Genomic DNA, 15,356 nt, shown 5'->3' with positions numbered 1-15,356 from the left:
GCTGGCCTGGCGGGGGAGCAGCCGCGGCAGGCCAAGCCGCTGCCCCCATAATAGGGTGGCTGGTCGGACTCACCGCCACCCCTGAAGGAAGCTCGGCATGGGCGCAGAGTGCCCTTGGGTCTCCCCTTCTCGGCGGCCATGCTTCCGCGGCCGCCCCTCCTCCCGGATAGCGCCACACAATGCCTTGTGGGGCAGCACCCTTCTTCTTCTTTCTCCCTGGGCAGGCCCAGGGCAGAAGATTCCAGTCTGCCCTTTTCCCCTCCCCCGACAGCAGCAACAGCCAGGCATAGGCGGAAAAATCCAGTCTGCCCTTTTCCCCTCCCCCGACAGCAGCAACAGCCAGGTGTGGGCGGAAAAATCCAGCCCACCCTTTTCCCTTCCCCCGACAGCAGCAACAGCCAGGCGTGGGCGGGAAACTCAAGTCTGCCCTCCACCCCAGCAACAGCAGCCACCAATCCCTAAACCCTGCCCCTTCCCCCAGCAACAGCGACAGCCAATCCCTAACCACCACCCCTCCCCCATCCAGTACCGCCCACTGACCTTTCGCCGGCAACCAATCAGAACAGGGCATGGCTTCGACCAATCAGCCTTCCCCAGCCCCTATAAAACTGTTGCCTCTCCCCCAGTAAAGTGGACTTGCGTGTTTACCTTGTCTCCGCGGTAGTTCTGCCGTGCGCCCTCCAGTCCTGAGAGCCCCCGACAAGGGCCTGGCCTCCCTTGTCCCCAGTTCGTCACCTGCTTCTCCGGGCGACCCCTTCGTCGCCTGCTTCTCCGGGCGACCCCTTCGTCGCCGGCTTCGCCGGGCGACCCCGTCAGCCGAACCGCGCAACCCCTTGTGAGACCGATCCCTCGTCTGCTGCCGGACCGACCCCTCGTCCCAAGTGGGACCGACCCCTCGTCCCAAGCGGGACCGACCCCTCGTCCAGAGCTGGACCGACCCCTCGTCCGCAGCCAGACCCCACCTCTACCGACCGAGCAAGCCGCCGCAGTAGTCCAGTCCCCAGCAGCAGCCACCAAAGGCACAGACCAAGCAGCCCCCATCATTTGGCCATTTTTCTCTTGAAGTGGAGGAGGGGATTCACTGGTCATGATAGTCTGGGGTATCCCTGGTTCTCTGACATGGGTGGATGGGTGGGGGGTGTCTCCACAGTGTGCAAAAAGCCCAAGATGGTGGGGAAGGTCTTTGGTGGCCAGGACGTGGTGGCTGGACAGTGGCCATGGTAGGCCAGCCTGCTGTACCATGGCGGGCACCTCTGTGGATCTGTCCTCATTGACTCCCTCTGGTTCTTTCGACTGCCCACTGCTTTCTAAATGAGTCTTCCTTCTGGGGTGCCCCCAAAAGAGGGGCTGGGTGGGGGGAAGAGGAGACAAGAGGAGAAGAGTGTCCTGTGCCTTCTCCTCTGGCCTTCCTTCTGGGTCAGTCAGCTGGCTCCAAATGCATGGCATGGTTCTTGCCTCTGGCCTGGCAGTGCCCCCTAATGGAATAACCCTGCTCACCCTCCAACTCTCCTTTCATCTGCCTAAATCCTCCTCATCCTTTATCCTCAGCTCACAAGCCCCTTCTCTCCTGGGATCAGGCACAGCTCCTCAGTGGCCCAGGGTTTCCTTATGGAAGATTGATGCTCTGTATCTGTCTATCCCAACAAAGACATGACGTTAGGGTGTCTATTGTGTCCACCTTAGCCATGGTGTGACTGGGACTAGCTCCTTTGCACCTGCATTCCTGACCTTCTCCATGGGTCACCTGGGCCCTCAATTTCCCAACCTCCTGTTGAGTCAGGTGTCTAGGTAGGGATCTGGGACTCCTGCATGTACAGGCATACCTCAAGATATTGCAGTTTTGGTTCCAGACCACTGCAATAACAAAAGTTATACTAATATGATACTATAGTCTTTTAAGTGTGCAATAACAATTTCTCTAAAAAATGGACATACCCTACTTAATAAACACTTCATTGCTAAAAAATGCTAACAATCATCTGAGCCCTCAATGAGCTGTAACATTTTTGCTGGTGGAGGATCTTGCCTCAGTGGATAGCTGCTGACTGATTAGGGTGGTAGTCACTGAAGGTTGGGTGACTATGGGAATTTCTTAAAAGAAGACAGCAGTGAAGTTTTCCACATCTTTGACTATTCCTTTCTTAGAGGATTTCTCAGTAGCATAGTGTTGCTGTTGGATAGCATTTTACCTGCAATAGAACTTGGTTGAAAACTGAAGTCAATCCTCTTGAACCCTGCCATCGCTTGATCTATTAAGTCTATGCAATATTCTAAGTTTTTTGTTGTCATTTCAATGATGTTCATCTTCACCAGGAGTAGATTTCAGCTTGAGAAACCACTTTCTTAGCCCATCCATAAGAAACAGCTCCTCATCCATTAAAGTTTTATCAGGAGATTACAGCAATTCAGACATGGCTTCTGGTTCTAGTTCTCTTTTGAGTTCTACCCCATCTGCATTTACTTCATCCACTGAGGTCTTGAACCCCTCAAAGTCACCCAGCAGGGTTGGAACAAACTTCTGCCAAACTCATGTGAATGTTGAGATTTTATCCTCCTCCCATGATTCATGAATGCTCTTAATGGCATCTGAATTTCAGAATAAATTCAATTGCCTTTGCCCAGATCCATCACTGGAATCATGATCTACGGCATCCATAGCCTTATGACACGTATTTCTTCAATAGTAAGTCTTGAACATCTCAATGGCTTCTTCTTCCATGGGCTGCAGAATGGGTGTTGGGTTAGAAGGCATGAAAACCACATTAATCATCTATATTTCCATAAGATCTTTTGGGTGACCAGGTGCATTGTCACTGAGCAGTCATACTTTGAAAGGGATCTTTTTTTCTGTGAAGTAGGTCTCAACAGTGGGCTTAAAATATTCAGTAAAGCATGTTGTAAACAGATGAGCTCTCATCCAGGCTTTGCCTGGTCTTTGAATCTTCAAAGGCAGACGTTGACTTCCTTCCTTAGCTATGAAGGTCCTAGATGGCACCTTCTTCCATACCAGGCTTTTTTTTTTTTTAAGATTTATTTTATCCCCCCCCCCCCCATTTCCCCATTGTCTGCTCTCTGTGTCCATTTGCTATCTGTTCTTCTGTGTCTGCTTGTATTCTCCTTAGGTGGCTTCATGAACTTATCCTGGGACCTTCTGGAGTGGAAGAGAGTCAGATACTCTGTTGCACCACCTCAGCTCCCTGTTCTGCTATGTCTTCTTATTTTCTCTACTCTGTGTTTCTCTTGTTGCATCATCTTGCTGTGCCACCTCTCTACAGCTGCCAGCACTCCTGTGAGGGGTGGCAATCCATGTGGGCTGGCAATCTGTGGGCCAGTTTGCCACGTGGGCGAGCTTGCCATCAACAGGAAGTCCTGGGTATCAAACCATTGACCTCCTATATGATAGATGGGAGCTCAATTCATTGAGCCATATCTGTTTCCCCCAGGCTATTTTGTCTACACTGAAATTCTGTTGTTTAGTGTAGCCACCTCTTGTGGATAACTTGCTGCAGCTTCTCTATCAGCACTTGCTGCCTCCCCTTCTCCTTTTGTGTTGTGAAGATGGCTTCTTACCCTAAACCCCATTGACTAGTCTCTGCTTCTTACTCTTTTTCTGCAGCCTCCTCACCTCTCTCAGTCTTTCTAGGATTGAAAAGAGTTAGGACCTTGCTCTGGATTAGGCTTTGGCTTTTGAGAATGCTGCAGCTGGTGTGATCTTCAATCCAATCCTGACAACTAAAACTTTATTCATATCATAAATAAGGTTGTTTCACTTCTTGTTGTTCCATGTTCACTGGAGTAGCACTTTTAGTTTCATTCAAGAACTTTTCCTTCCCATTCAAAACTTGGCTAACTGTTTAGTGCAAGAGGCCTAGTTTTTAGCCTATCTTGCCTTTAGACATACCTTCCCCACTAAGCTTAATCTTTTCTAGCTTTTGTTTTGAAGTGAGAGGCATACAACTCTTCCTTACCCTGGAAAACTTTGAGGCTCTTATGGGGTTATTAATTATTCTAATTTCAATATTGTGTCTCAGAAAATTGGGATCCTGAGGAGAGGGAAAAGGGAATGGCTGGTTAGTGGAGCACTCGGGACACACATGTTTATCTATAAAGTTTGCTGTCTAATTTGGGTGTGATTTGCGATGCCCAAAACAATAGTAATAGTAATATTAAACAGTACAAATCACCAGTACAGGCATAATAATGGAAAATTTGAAATATTGTGAGAATTTCCAGAATGTGTCAAAGAGACATGAAGTGAGCCTGTGCCATTGGGAAATGGTGCCAATAGCCTGGCTTGATCAGGGACGCCAAAAACCTTCAGTTTGTGACTGCACAGTATCTGCAAACTGCAATAAAGGGAAGTGCAGTAAAACAAGGTGTGCCTGTATAGCTGGCACCCAGTGAGTCTTCTCAGCTCTGAAAGCTGTGAACCTCCGGAGAGCTGTGGTCACTCCATCCCCTTGTGCTAGGCTGCCTGGGTGGGAGGGTGGGGCCGCCTGACCTGGAGACCCAACTCCTGGAGCCTCACCTGGGCCTGGCTCTGGGCCCAGATTCTGAAGTGAGTCAGGGGGATCCTAGGAGGGTGGGGGATGGGCAGCCCATTGCAGGCCCAGAAGTTGGGGCTCAGGCACTCAAAGGCTTTGCGGCCCCAGCTGTGTCCTGTCAGCTTCTGCCTTCTGGTACAGGGGATGGCAGGACCCCACCTTTAGTGTCACCAGCCTGTCAGGAGAAAGAGGCATAAGCTCTAATAACATAATGCAGGCAGGAAAGCCTGAAGGCTAGAAGGGCAGACACCAGGGAGGGAAGTCAGAAGAGAAGCTGTGCTCCGTGCTAAGGGGTGAGGGAAGCTCCCTGAGGAGGGGCATGAAGCTGGAGGGTCTTGTCCTAATGGAAAGATTTGGACATGTAGAGTCTGGGGATGGGCCTTGTGGGGGGATGATCTGGGTGAACAAATAACAGAGGTTTCAAGTTTTTTGACTCATGTTCAGGGATCAAGGAGAGGTACAGTTTCATGCACTCACTAGTTCATTTATTTAAAGCGGTTATGAATTGTTGGTGACAATGTGGAGTCGGGTGTATGAAGAGGAGAGGGGTAAGGCAGGTGTTTGTTCCTATAGGCGGGTCATCAGGATTCCTCAGGGGGCCCAAGTAGAGCTATGATGAAGCCAGTCCTCCTCCTGAGTAAGATAAAAGAACTTGATTTGGTGACCTCACTGAGGATCCTTCCACCACTCAAATTCACTGCTCTGCTGATTATAGAGTGTGATGTGGAAGTCATATGTCCTGAGGCTGTGAGCAGAATACCAGTGCACCTCAAGAAAGAGGCTCAAGACTGTAGGAGGGTGAACAACAGCATCCTGGAGTGATGACTGTGGAGCATCCAGAGCAGTGTGGGACATTAGACGAGGATGTGGGGAGGGAGACCTGGCCCCATGCTCAGGCCCCTAAGGAATACCAGGTTGTACTGGGAGACACCCACCTGTACCAGCAAACCCAGCACACCCAGAAGATGGCTGTGAATTGGATTCTCACTCACCCAGATTTTGAGAAGTTTCACCCCTTCGAGAGTGACATTGCCATGTTGCAACTGCACCTGCGTGTGAACTTCATTTCCTACATCATCCCTGCCTGCCTCCCACCCCCTGATGCACAGCTGCTCACTGACAAGTCCTGTTGGATAAACAGCTGGGGAAGCTCTCTGAGGACAGTGAGGGGGTGTGGGGCAGGATGGAAGAGGAGGGGAGGGTGAGGGAACATGAGAGAGAGGATGGAGAAGAGGAGGGGAAGAGCAGAAGAGAAAAACAGGAGAGTTAGAAGGAATATTGGCTCAGCATTAGGTTTCCCAGGAAAGAAGCCCAGGGCTGCATGGTTGGGGCGTGGGGCTCCCTAACCTTGTAGCCTTTCTGAGAGCACCAGCCTTGCTCCTCTTCACTCATTTCCATCACCTTTGAGTACCAGGCCATGTTGGCTGCCTTACAGCTTCAGAGGTCCCTAGTCTAAGACTCTAAATGTCTAGGAATATTTCACTTTGGGAATCAAGAATCTGAGGTTCTTTGAGTATTTATGGTTCTTGATGCCAATGTTTAAATCATCTATGGATCTGGAATTCCTTGAATCAACTCTACAGTCATGTGTGAGGTCGGCCAATTCTAGACCACAATCAAACACCGTGATTTCCATTGCCATAGCCAGTGCTTGGAGGAATGGAAAGAAAACACATTTATGGTTTCTGACCTCTGGGCCTGCATCATTAAGTTAGAGTGATTATGACTTAAGAGTGTTTAACGTCTCTCAACCTCTCTGCTCTTCTCCTAAAGAGGGTCAACTGTCTACTTCATAGGCTTATTAGGGTGAACTGAATAGCAGTTGAAGAAGTATTTTGTTTAGATTGAAAGAGGAGAAATGCAGCTGAAGTCCTATCCACAAGGGCATTTCTTTAAGAAAGCAGTGTTTGTAGTTTGGAGAGCTGCTTTTGATAAAATGTTAAAGGAAAAAGAAGAATATGTATTTACAATTATTTCTAGGGCCATAATTTGCTAGAGTTTTTCAACAGAGGTCCTGCTGTCATTTCGGACAGAACAAGTCTTCAGTGGGTGCAGCTGTGCTATGCAGCCTCTCTGACCCTTTCCCACTAAATGACAGGAACACCCCCTAGTCATTGTAACAACCCTCCACCAGCATTTCCAAACATGCTTCCCAGAGGGCCCTGCCCTTCATTGAGTGAGGGGGACTCTAGGTCAGATTGAGGAAGTATGTCATTGCTCAGAGTTTAGAACAGAAACAGCCACCATATCAAAGAGTATATAAAAGATAAATGAGGGACCCAGGCCCTCAGCCAGCTCTCTATCCCACATTTGTTCATGCCCCTCTAGATTTGAGTTTGCATATTTGTTTGTTCACTTATCATTATACAAAACAGAGACACAGACACATTGGTTACTCCTTCAGGACAGGGACCACGTGGTACTTGCTTTAATATCCCAATCTCCACAGGCCCTGGCACCTTGGAGGTACTCACTGCTGCTCCCCCAGGCCACCAGTCCATGATGTCTGACCTGTAGCCTCCTAACTGGTCTCCCATCTTCTGCTCTTATTGCCTCCACTTAAAATTCCACACAACTGTCAATATTCATTTTAAATAATGAGTTTTGATACTTTCTTCTTCAGTGCCCTCCAGGGCCTGCTCATTTCTGCTAAGAATCATCCAAACTCCCTACCCTGGCTATGAGGATCTGCATGGTGTGGCCTCATCTCCTATTGCATCCCTCTCATACTGCATCCCAGCCACAGGGGCCTCCTTCCTGCTTCTTACGTGCCAGTGCCATCCCCACTCAGGGCCTCTACTTTAGCTTTCTGCTGCAGCCTGCTCTGCCCCTAAGTTTATATGGCCAGTTCCTTCTTCATATTTACAATTCAGCTTAGATTTGTCCTTCTCTGAGAAGTTTATTTCATCATGTGAGCTAAAATATGTAACCTGTATTATGTCACATCTTCCTGTTTTATTTCCTTCATACCACTTCTTAGATGTAAAATAATTTTCTTTATTCATTATTTTCCTTCATTTTCTATGTATTTCCCAACTGAAAATGTTCCCTCTTGTATCATGAGTATCTAAAAATGCCTAGCATGAGTATATGTGGGTAAATGAATGAGCAGATTAGAGAGTGGACAAGATGATGGATGAGAGACTGGAAGGGTGAAAGTACAAGCGGGACTGGAGAGGGAAGATGGAAAGATGGATGGAGGAATAGGTGAGTAGATGGGTGGTTGTAGGATTGGTGAATGCTTAGTGATGGGTGGAGAATGGATGGGACAGTTCACGAAAGAGTAGATGTGTCTATGGATGGGTAAGCTGCAGTGAAGGTGTCAGTTGTTTTGGGGATTTGCCTCCTTACTTTGGCAAAGAAAAGGGAGCAGTCTGTGGCTAAGAGGAATAGAGAATAGGATGAGATAGTGGAAGTTTCAGAAATAGGAGGGAGGCTTATCAGGGGGCTGTAGACCCCACCTGAAACAGTGTGGGCAGCTCAGCTGTCCTGAAAAAGCTCCATGTTTGGGGGGAAGGTGACAGTGAGAAGAGCCTGGTGAGCAGGCAGGCAGAGTGGGGGTGCAGCATAGCCTGGATTGCTCTGCTGGTCTACAGACCACCTCACTGACTTCCTCTCATCCTCACAGTGTGGCTGCTCCTCCCACACTTCCCTCTCCAGGAGGGTAAGGTAGCCTCATTGAGAGCAAGATCTGTACTGTGTTATATGAGCACAGGACTGTGCGAGGCAAGATCATGGTGCATGAGGAGATGCTGTGCTGGGGACGTCTCACCTGGAAAGGTCATCTGTGAGGTGAGCAAGGTCAGTTCTTGCTTCCCTGCCTGTCCTGCTGTCAGTTTCTCCAGGCTTGGTGTGTGTTCCTTCTCCTGTCTCAGAGGAGACACTTGGGCTCCCTGTGCCCTTCCTGCTGTGTCTCCCCTAGTTTTCACCTCAAGTCGTGTCGCCCAAGCTTGTCTTTTCCCAGCCCCTACCAGCTGGAGGGCAGCAGGTGAAGAACCCTCAGACAGCATCTATTTTTGTGGTGTTTTTAAACTTTTTAAATTTAAATAAGAGTATGGAATGTGTGAGTGTAGAGCTCAGTGAGTTTTCACTTACATGTGGGTTACTAGTAGCTCTGTGGTCCCTTTCATGCCCCCTTCCTGTCACTAATGCCCAAGGACAACCACTATCTTCACTTTCAAGTGTAGGTTCTGATTTTCTATAAATGGAATTTCCTGTGGGTGCCTTTTCATGTCTGTCCTCTTTCTCTTAACATTATATGTGTGACATTCAGCTATACTGTTCCATGTGGTTATAGTTTAGTTTATTCTCATTGTGCTCTGGAATTCTATGTGGAAATTGAACTATATTATCAAGTCTATTAATGTTCATTGGTATTTGGGGAGTTTCCAAGTTGGAGGTATCATGAGGACTAGTGCTAGGAACACTTTTTCATACTTATGTTTGAACACATTTCTGCTTCAGAGACACCTATGTGTAGTACTGCTGGATTAAAAGGTATGCAGATATTCAGCTTTGCAACATGTTACAAATCAGTTTCCACAGTAGTTGCATCAGCCTCAAGGCAGGGCCTTAATGAATAACCAGAGATGGCATGAAGAAAACTTCAACACGAGAGTTAGGCAAATTCACATTACATCACATTTATTACATTGCAGAGGTAAGGAACCAAGGCCAGTCTAAAGTGACTCAGACCAGACTCCCTGTGCTGCAGTTTGACTCTTGTTTTAATACCCAAGTTACTACTTAGCATTTGCTTTGATTATGCTTTAGTTTTTATGCATATGAATGAACACACATCGCTGATTATATAATTGTCTGATTAGTATGTTCAGGAAATCATGCTTGCACATACATTGCATGATCAAGAAAGGGGTGGATAACTCCACCCCTGGGTGGGAATTTTACTATGTTAATTAAGGAAGTTGAAGTGAGCACAGCAAGGGGCTGCTTCTATGCAGATCCATCAACCCATTGAAGCTGGTTTTTCCTACTTCATTGCTTCAACTGGTATTCTCGACCACCAAAAGTGGAATTTGAAACAAAGAGAGGATTGTATTTCATTACCTTTTGATTAACATTTCTTTGTATCCTAGCAACAGGGAGAGAAAGAAGTTACTGTCCAGTATTTGGTCATTCTACATTCATCAGTTGCACCAGTTCACACTCCAGTAGTGGATGAGAGTTTGTATCCTGTCAACTCTTGGCACTTTCCATCTTTTCTCATTTTAGCCATTTTGGTGCATGTACAGTGATATCTTACTGTGGTTTTAATTGCCGTTTCCTGATGACCAAGTTAAATATATTTTCATATGTTTATTGTCATTGGATATTCTCTTCTCCGAAGTTTCCATTCAGGTTTCCCCCTCATTTTTCTGTGGGGTTCTCTATCTTTTCCCTGCAGGGGCTCTTTATGCCAGAAATGAGTTCATTGTTGGACGTGTGGATTGTACAGGACTCCCACTCTCTGTAATGCCCCTCTTTATAAGTGTGGAAACTGAGGCCCAGAGTGCGCCTAAGGTGTAGCAGCACAATCTAGGGCCAGGTGTTCTGACTCCAAGCTCAGCCCTGCCTCTGCACCACCCCTCACAGGGCCCAGCTCCCCAGCTGACCTCCATGGTAGAGTTTTAGCAGAGACCACAAGTGGTGAAGTGGAGGTCCCAGGCTTCAGGCCCCACCTCTGCCCTGCATGCCTGCCCTGTGCCTGGGACTGTCTTTACCTTCAGAGCTCTCTTCCTCCTCCATAAAGTGGGGACACTAGGCCTCTTCCATGGGCTGTGGAATGTGGTGTTGTGGGGAGAATAGTGTGTACCCCACATTCATGCCAATCCAGAACCTTAGAAAGTGCCCTTCTTGGGAAATGGGGTATTTGCTGATGTGATTAAAGGTCTGGAAATGGAACCCCCCATGACTGGTCATCATAGAGTACAGGGGAAAAGGCCAGTGAAAGCAGAGGCAGAGATTGCAGTGGTGCTGCCCAAGCCAGGGAATGGCAGCATCCACCAGACTCTGGGAGAAGCAAGGCAGGGTTTTCCCTAGAACTTCAGAGGCAGCCCAGCCCTGCTGGCCTTGCTTTCCGAATCCTGACCTCAAGATCTGGGGGAGCAAACTTCTGTTGTTTAAACCCACCAAGTTCCTGGCAATGTGTGACAGCGGCCCCAGGACACTAATACAGATGGGATAAGTGAGTCCAGCCCATGGCAAGGGCCAGAGCCCACTGCTGCTTCCATCACTGCCTAGTGAGCTGGCTGAGCCAGAGATGGAAACTCTCCTCTCCTTCCCTCCTGAGAGCAGGTGGACAGCCATTATTCCTCCTTTCTGGCCATCTGTCCTAAGCCTTCCTCCTGGCAGTGTCAGCTGAACCCAGTGGTGGAGCATGGCCCTGCCGAGTGCCCGAGTCTGCTGGGGGCTCAGCTATGGAGTCCCTAGCCCAGGATGGCCTCCTCGACCTCCCTTCCAGCCTTTTCCCACCCACCTTCTTCTGCAGAGGCCCTGCCCATGGAGTGCTGGCAGGACATTTGTCCACCTGCTGGCTGGTCATTCCAGGGTTCTCCCCAGTCCTGTGCCTCATCCGGTCCCTTCCTCAGTCAGAGGACCCTGCTGAGCCCCATGCCTGGGAATCAGCAGATGCTTCTTCCCTCCTGCCTTCTCTCCCTCTTCCCTCATCAGTCCCCCAGCTTGTCCACTACATTCCATCTGGATTAATCTTTTGCCAAACCACCAGTGCTGCTCTCCAGTCCCCACCCCAGGTGCTGCTCTCCTTTCCTCCTGAGCAGCTGCCCCCTGCACAGCTCTGGGGAGACAGGGTGGTGGGTGTGGGGCAGCTCTCAGACCACAGGGTGGGACAGACCCGGTTCACATCTGCACTCAGCCACTTACTGGCTCTATGACCTTAGCAAAGGTCCCTTGCCCGAGAATGAGCTTACTCACAGCCTCTATCTCTTAAGGTTCTTGTAGAAGCAAAATGATACAATTCCTGTAGAATATTTAGCCCAGTGCCTGTCAGTTAGTAGGTGATTGACAGGTGCTGGCTTTTAAGTTCCTTGCCTTGTCTCTGTCTGAATTGTGCTCATCCTTCTAGGCTTGTCTCAGACCCACCTTCTCACACAGATGGATTCACACCTGCACTGCAGCCCTGCCACACACACACACACACTCCCATGGCCCCCCCATCTCTACAGTGGTGCAGAGGGGCTGGGGTCCATTTGTGTATTTTTCTGCCAGCTGAGGGCTCCGCATTCCCTCTCCTCTCCTCTCTTCCAGACTGGGTCAGAATCCACAGGCTCCATCTGCTGAGTCACCTTGGGCTGGAGGGCGGGTCCCCTGCCTGCAGGATCAGGCCTCCCCTGGCTTTGAACTCCTGGGAGTGGAGACCCCTTGGGGAGGGGAGGGGCACTCCCTATGGAAGCCCCTGAGGGAAGGAGCTGAGCAAGGAGGGCACATTCCAGCTCTCCAAGAAGACTAGGAGCCTGAGCCTCCCACAGCTGCTGAGCTGAGGACCTCCACCTCCAGGGCTCAGCAGCAGGAGTTCTTGACTCTTCAGCTCCTGAGGGCACAAGTCTGAAAAGGCTGCAGGGCTGGGTGCTCTCCTGGGTCTTTCCTTGTCTTTCTGGCCTCCAGGCTGCCTCATCCCTGGTATGTGGCTCCTCCCTTCCTCCTCCAGGCCAGCAGCAGCATGGAGCTTCCTCTGTTCTGTCATCACACCTCCTTCTCGGACCTGTGCCTCCCATTTCCCTTGTAGGGATCCCTGAGATTCCATAGGCCAAGCCGGGTAATCCAGAGCAACCCCCCTCTCAAGGTCCTGACCATAATCCCACCTGCAAAGTCCCCCTTGCCCTGTAGGGACATTCCCACAGGCTCAGGGCAGGAGGACACGGGCTTCCTGGGGAACCACTCTTCCACCTTCACACCAAGTCACCCCTTCTTTCACCTCTTGCTTCCACTTTCCCCTCCCCCACCCCATCTCCTGCTTCTTGTTTCAGTGAGAAAATTCACCCACCCAGGGCAACACCCTGACCTCCTTGGCTCCAGTCCCCCCCACTCCTCCTGTCCTGGCTCTCCAGCCCCTCCCTGCCCCTCTCAGGCCAACCCCTCTGCTTGGGCATGGTGACCCAGGGGCTTTTCTCCTGCTGCCCTAACACTGGCCTTTCCCTCTCACATCTGTTTAATTGCTGTTGAGCACAAGGAGGGGAGGGGCTTTGTCTTTTCCACTGAGTGTTTTCCAAGAGCAGTGCCTGGCACCTAGAAAGGCTCCATGTATATAACATATGCATTAGCTCAGTGGACAGAGGAGCAGCAAAAAGGCTGGCAGTGCCCTGTGCCCTCCACCCACCCCAGTGATGAGGCACCGCCTCTTACCTCCTGGCCTGGGAAGTGAGGGTGTTGCTCTCCCCACATCTGGTCCTGCCCTGACCAGGCTCCAGGGATCCCCAGCAGTATTTTCCCCAGACCTGGGCCTGCACAGCCCCTTTTCTCCTCCCCACATCCCTCAGATGGCCAAGAAGTTGAGAGAAAGCCCAAGGCCCAAGTGAGTGAAGCAGCAGAGGACCAGGTGGATGAGCTTCTCATGGTCACAAGGTCCAGGGTCCAGCAGAGGTTTCAGCTGACCCCTGTGGGCCAGGCCAGCCCCTCTCCTGGGGCATGACCATAAAGCCATTCCTGTAGGCCTCAGGCAGTGTGTGCACCTCGGCCTCCATGCCCCTCTCTCAGGTCCACAGTTTATAGATCCAGGTCTGTATTTCCATCCCTGAGATCGGCTCAGGAGCTTTTGGAAACTTGACTCTGGTGAGATTTTGACTCATAGACTCAGAAATGTCAGAACACATTATATAGAACTTTTCAGCACCTCAGATGACCCTTGAATTCAAACATAGGCAATATGCCACAAGACATATCTAACCACTATTTTAAACTAATTACTTTTATTTTTAAAGAAGCTTCAAGTTACATAAATGTTACATAAAGAATAAGAGGTTCCATTATTCTCTACCCTCTCTGCCTCCCACACTTTCCCACATCCAGAACATCCCATCATTAGTGTGGTACATTTGTTACAATTGCTGAACACATTTTGAAGCCTCGTTGCTAACCATGGATTATAGTTTACATTATAATTTGCACTCTGTCTTGCACAATTTTGTCCGTAATGACAAAATACACAATGACCTGTATCTGTTACTGCAATGTCATGCAAGACAACTCCAATGTCCTGAAAATGTCCCCATATTGCCCCTATTCTTCCTTCTCCCATCCCTCAGAAACTGGTGGCCACAGCCTTTATATCAATGATGAGAGCCGTTCCATTTCTACAGTAATAAAAGTCTACTTTAGCCCATTGTTCATTCCCCAATTTTGAGGATTTTGTGATGGGGATGCCCACTCTGCTTCTAATTAAAAGAAAATGCAGGGAAGTGACTCTGGCACAATCGATTGGGCTCTTGTCTGTCATATGGGAGTCCCTGGTTTCACACCCCAGGGACTCCTTGTGAAGACAAGCTCACCCACACCCATGGAGAGCTGATGGCCTGCGCCCAGAGAGAGCTGATGGTGGGCACCCATGGAGATTTGTTACAGCAAGATGGTGCTACAAGGGGAGACAAGGAGACACAGAAGAATGTGCAGCAAATGGACACAGAGAGTAGACAGCAAGCAAGCCACAATGGGTGGGGCTAAATAAAAAATAAAAAATAAAAATCTAAAAGACAAAACAAAACAAAACAAAAATGTAGATCTCATGGGGGAGATTATGGAACTTTCTTGGTTGCAGTTGCAGACATTGTTCCTTGGGATGGGCATTTTGCATCATCATCTTGTTAATTGTCCTGGGTGAGTCCAATGAACTGGAGAGTAGGTGTTGCAACTCTGCTGAAATTCAGGGCTCCACTGGTACATGGATGGATCAAAGGTTTAAGGCTGTGGGGCATACTTTATCAAGTATAGTGCAGTGCTAATTATAGGCTCAAATTAAAGGGGCAGAAGAGCCATGTGTAGAGAACCTATAAGTGAGTCTAACTCTGTTACACTGGGAAGTATAAAGTAAGGTGCACTGACAGGGTGCCTAATTCCTGAGCTGTCTGTTCTGCTTATAGTTTCTGGTTGTCTCTAGAGCCCTCAGGAATGTTGCTATTTGAGGAGCTGTGGCAGTGAGTCAGATCCTGCTGAGATTTGCCTAAGGGTAATCTCTGGAATGACCTCCCAACACACTTTGAAGTCTCTTAGCCATAAGAGTTCATTTTACTTACCATTTGTCTCTTTCGGCCAAGGTGTGTTTCCTAGAGCATTGCTAGTTAGCACTTGGTAGTAATTTCTTGGTGCCAGGGATCTTATCCCTAGGAGTTATGTCCCACACTGAGGGAAATGTAGTGCACTAATATGCTGAGTTTGGCTTAGAGCAAGGCCACATTTGAACAAGGAGGTTTTCCAGAGTCAACTGTTAGGCAGTATATATAATACTAGGCTGAGGTTCAATTTCACAAGAAAAGGTTCATAAAAACAATCATCAATATCAAGGACCTGTCATAATGGTCTGTTTTCCTTCACTAGGTACTGCCTTTGCACTCAGGATTTTTGCTGTCCTATTAGAGAATGTAGCAAACTCCTCCAGGTTGGGAATTCAATATTTTTTCAGTTATTTTGTGGCTCTCCACCCACTGAGACAATACCCCATGAAAACTTGAACATATTCCACAGATGAATCTCTCCCATGCATCCCCCCATTACTGACACCCTGTACCAGTGATAGTCCCTTACCACTGTTGTAACCCTTCTGTGATCCAAAACCTCTCCACAAATGAAACTGACATATAACCACAT

Source organism: Dasypus novemcinctus, chromosome 9 (assembly GCF_030445035.2).
Source record: "Dasypus novemcinctus isolate mDasNov1 chromosome 9, mDasNov1.1.hap2, whole genome shotgun sequence".
In the NCBI taxonomy this organism is placed as follows: domain Eukaryota; kingdom Metazoa; phylum Chordata; class Mammalia; order Cingulata; family Dasypodidae; genus Dasypus; species Dasypus novemcinctus.
This window is presented reverse-complemented; position numbering follows the sequence as displayed.